This window comes from Acomys minous (genome assembly GCF_964271855.1).
Source record: "Acomys minous genome assembly, chromosome: 5".
Classification (NCBI taxonomy): domain Eukaryota; kingdom Metazoa; phylum Chordata; class Mammalia; order Rodentia; family Muridae; genus Acomys; species Acomys minous.
The window spans coordinates 70,529,089-70,533,768 of record NC_140494.1 but is presented as its reverse complement, the minus strand read 5'-3'; the positions used below and the strand labels follow the sequence as shown (position 1 = coordinate 70,533,768).

The window sequence follows — 4,680 nt, the reverse complement described above, 5'->3', positions numbered from 1 at the left end:
AAGAAGTTTAGAAGGGATGATTAGTGGAAGGCAGATGATCAATGATGAAGCTTCAGGTTTTCCAGGAGAAAATGGAGATGTTGGACTCACGTGGATGATTTGGGGGTAATAGAAACATTCAGATTACAAATGCCATGGTTTACAAAAATCCAATCATATTTTTAATGGATCAGATGGAGGATGAGAGAGGAAAAGAAAAGATTCTAATTCTTAAGATGGCATCTAATGTGTTGCAAATAATTAGCTAGAAAACTTGGGAATACTGAAGGAAAGATTTGAGGGATATCAGAATTACAGTTGAGAACATGAAAGTTTGGGTTGCTTTTTAGGCACTCATGTGGTAACGTCAATGAGTCAGTAGTATATTCAAGCCAATAGATGAATAAGAACACTCAGAGATCAACTTTAGATAGGAACGGAACAAGGGAGGGTCTCATAACCAAGGACTGAGTCTGTCTCATGTCAACACTGAGAGGTGGGGAGACAGAGCTGATAAAGGTTACTGAGCACTGTCCTAAATGGAGATGCTTTGTGGAAAGCTACAGGGCATAAGAAAAGTAGCAGAGGAAGGAAATGATGATGAGAAAGAAGACTTCTCTAAAAATCCAAGGAAAATGCAACCTCAGTGGAAAATGTGCAAAACAAAGATGGTTTGAATGGCTTTCTTTCTCAGAAAGCAAGAATGCGGTCTGTCATTTCTCAAGACATCCTGAGACCTGCAGATGAACTTGCAATTTTGGAAGCTCCCCTGATGATTCCTTTGTGTATCACTAACATTTTGAATGTAAGAGAAAAGAGTGTGTCCCCCAGCATGCTCACAAGCGTTGCATGTAAATAAGTCACTGCAGCTGTGGACATGTGTTAGGAGCAGCTCCTGCAGGCTACTGTGCTCGTGGTCTGTGTCTTCATCAACAAACAGGATTTCATTATAACCCTACAGAGGGAGTGGATTGCTTTGCTTTTGAACTTAATATCCCTTTCTGCGAAATCTATTAGAAAGCTCAAATTGACAGCATTTGTTTTCCATTTCACTTGCATGCACTGTGGGGAAGAAATTGAGATTTGTACAGCTTGCCGTAGGTTTGCCTCTGCCTCTCAAGCATACTTTGTCAAGTGCAGTGGAGCCATCATAACTCTGCTCATTATTACATTGATCAGTGGTCTAGCTTCTCAGAAAACATCCCTTTCTTTGGCAACCATAGCCCTCACACTCTCTTTGTATGCATGTGCATATGAATGTGGGTAGTTGTGTCTGTGCAGTGTGCATTCATGTGTGTGTGTGTGTGTGTGTGTGTGTGTGTGTGTGTGTCTGTGCGTCTGTGTGCATCTCAAGGCCAGACTACAACTATAGGTGACAATTCTCATGTGATATACACTTGTTTTGTTTGGGGGGCAGAGTCCCTCACTGGCCTGGGAATCTCTTTTTTATTTTTATTTATTTTTATTTTTATTTTTATTTTTATTTTTATTAAGACAATCTGTCACTTAAATTTATTACCATAAATTAGATAATAACATTATAAATGACTTTCATCTGTGGATCTTGCTTAAAGATTGAGACCCACACAAGAACAAGAATTCTGGGTGGGTCCTAGCTTAGAGACTAGTGAATCACCTCCTATATTCCCTTCCACATTGTCCTCTTCAACATTAAAAACCATTTTTACTAATTCTTTAAGAATTTCATACAATGTATTTTTGTCATATTCAATCCTCGGTTGGCCTGGGAATCTCAAAGGAGGCTAGGCTTATTGGCCAATAGACCTGAGGAATTCTTTTATCTCTGCTTTCACATTGGGATCACAAGCATACATCACCACACACAACGTTCTGTTTTCACATCTGTTCTGAAGCTGGACTTAGGTCTTCATGCTTGAAGGCAAGCACTTTACCAGCTGAGATGTCCTTCCAGGTCAACTTCACACATTTCTGACATACAAACAGTGGTTGCAAAATGGAAGCTTTCACAGAGGCCTGTGGAAATTGATTCCAGGGTTTAATAGTTCACCTATCAGACAAACTTTCTCCTTCCTCTTTAGGGTTATGGCAAATCTTCACCATTCAGAGCTAGTCTATAAATAGTGAGTGCCCACAGAAGTTCAACTGGGTTAAAAAAAATATGGAAAACCACCAAGAAGGTTCTAGCTCACTGAATTCTGTTTGGAACGAATGGCAGGAATAAAGGGGGTATGGTGTATATATTAGGCAAACAAAATGTTTAGAGAACCTTAAGTGTTTGTTTTCTTCCTTCTTCTTTCAAATACAGTCCTCCGTGTTTGAGGTGTGTTGTTTCATGACATTATCTTAATTCTTATAGCCAGGTATTCGTCCCCATTGCTTTAAACATTTACTTACTTATTTATTTATTATTTATTCTATATGCGTTGGGGAGGGTATCTCCTGGCCCGAGTGCCGTGGTATGTGGGTGGAGATTTAAGAACAAATTTGTGAAAACGAGTTTCCTCTTCCTATCATATGTTCCAGGAATCCTACTCTGGTCATCAGGTTCAGCACTGAGCGCCTTTCCTTTCAGTGCCGTCTTGCCAGACTTATTATCCCTCAGCTTGTTTTTAAAGAGGCTGGTACTTACTTGCTCAAGGAATATTAAGAGCAAAACTGAGGTCTATTTTCATTTCAGTGGGAAGTTGATATGTGGTTTTTGTTTTGTTGTTTTTCATTCTACCATCTGTTTTGTGCTTTGGTCTTGCACCTGGAAATTCTGAATTTTACAGATCTTACAAGGCAATGTTACTTCACTTAGGTGTTAGCATGGCAAGCATGGGGGAAATATCTATGAAGAATCTCTATCTTTTGTAGAAATAAGGAAGTTAATTATGAGGACATGATACCTTTGAGGTTTCTGAGGATTGCTATGTAAGTACAGCGGTCTGGCCACCACGGGCTATTCTTGTACTTTAAAATTCAGTGATAGAAACTACCTCTTGGTTGGTTCATGGAAGCTTCCTGAATGGAGTCCAAATATTTTATTTATTGCAGTATTTTTTTAACACACATTATTACAAGTAATAATGCTATGTCAAGAAGAGGAAACTATCAACAATGGGCTCGGGGACACTGCACAGTATCACTGCACTCCATGTGTGTGCAGAATTCAGCATGTGCCAGCATGGAAAACTGTCTTGCACTGAGGTTTTCCAAGAGGTACAACGAGCCTGCCAAGAACATACGGTGTGTACTAACAGCTTGCTGTCTTTAGTACAGGCCTTCATAGTGTCAGTCACGCTGCTCTTGCAAAAGAGAGTTTTCAGTGCTGATAGGTAGGGCTATGACCGATGGTGTGGGATTGAATCCATGTGCACATTGAGTTTCATTTCATTGTCAAGAATCTGAACGAGCTGCTGCATGGATGGAAGATGACCAGACTCCAGCTTAGACCATACCGGCACGTCATTTAACGTTATCTCAAATGCACCTGTTGACATACACTGGTTCTCAATCATGTTGCTCAAGAAGAAAACCATCATACATGTGTAAACCTTATTTTCTTGGCCCCACTGCCAGATGCTAGGGGCTTGCATGCCGAAAAAAGCAAAAGGATCCTTGCCAACAATTGTTAAGCCTATTAATACTAGCTTGAAGATTGACAGGAAAGATGCTATGTGCCTATAAATTGGTTGAGGGAGATAATTCTCTCCTTCAATGCGATGTCTAGATACTGCTGGCTAATAACCCGCATGTACTCCTCAAACACCCGCCTGTACCCTCAGGATATGCAGATCTGGAACTTGAGCAGCGGCTCCGTGGCGTACTGCATCTTTAACCTCTTGCTGGGCACGCCGCCCAGGTTGGCCGAGGCCTGGCTGCAGACCACCGCCGACGCCGCCACCAGGAAGAGCAGCAGGAGACTCATCTTAAGCGAGACAGCCGCTCCGGCCACCTTCCTTATTGCAGTATTAATCTTCACTACCAAAAAACCTGCCTAGAGGATACTAGAGCTTAAAATGTTTTAAGTGATATTTTACTTATTCATTGAAAATATTGTATATTTATCATACATATCTCTTGTATCTCCCTCAAACTCCTGAAACTCTCTTAGCCATCTGAAATATACCTTCTGGTACTTCAACTAGTGTTGACTATTGTGCATGGCTGTGTGGCCATCCACTGGAGCATAGACAACCTACCAATGATCACATCTAGCAAAAGAAACTATCCCTGCCTCAGAGCCCACAACCAGAGCTCCTCCACTTGGATTGAGGCTATGAGAATGGAAATTCAATATTTTAAAATTAATTCTTTGAATTTAACCTTTCCTTACTTTTCTATTTGATGTTTATGATGGAGTAAAATCACATCTCTCTCTCTCTCTCTCTCTCTCTCTCTCTCTCTCTCTCTCACACACACACACACACACACACACACACACATACACAGCCATGTTTTACATTTTGTCTGAGATTAGTACCAGGTGGGAGAATAAGACATTTTGTGAAAGTTATTTTTAGCAAATTTAATTTGTTAAACTTTTATTCTGTGTTTCCCTTCTGTAATATTTTGTTCAAAAAGTTATTCTGTGGCCCAATAGCTGGAAATATTCATATTAATCTTCTTCTTAGGTTTTGTTCTCTGCTATTTTATCCTCCAGCTCCAGGGTTTGTTTTGTCTGATTTACTTCATATAAGCTGAATACAATGGAACCCAGAAAATAACATATCAGTT

At 40.2% G+C, this 4,680-nt stretch overlaps 1 pseudogene across 1 annotated transcript; it reads right to left on the bottom strand.

Moving 5' to 3' along the window:
• Window positions 1-3,279: 3,279 nt before the first annotated feature.
• On the bottom strand, window positions 3,280-3,896 carry LOC311598013 (thioredoxin reductase-like selenoprotein T; annotated as a pseudogene). The gene has a single exon. The product of its transcript is annotated as a thioredoxin reductase-like selenoprotein T (transcript).
• Between the last annotated feature and the right edge of the window lie 784 nt (window positions 3,897-4,680).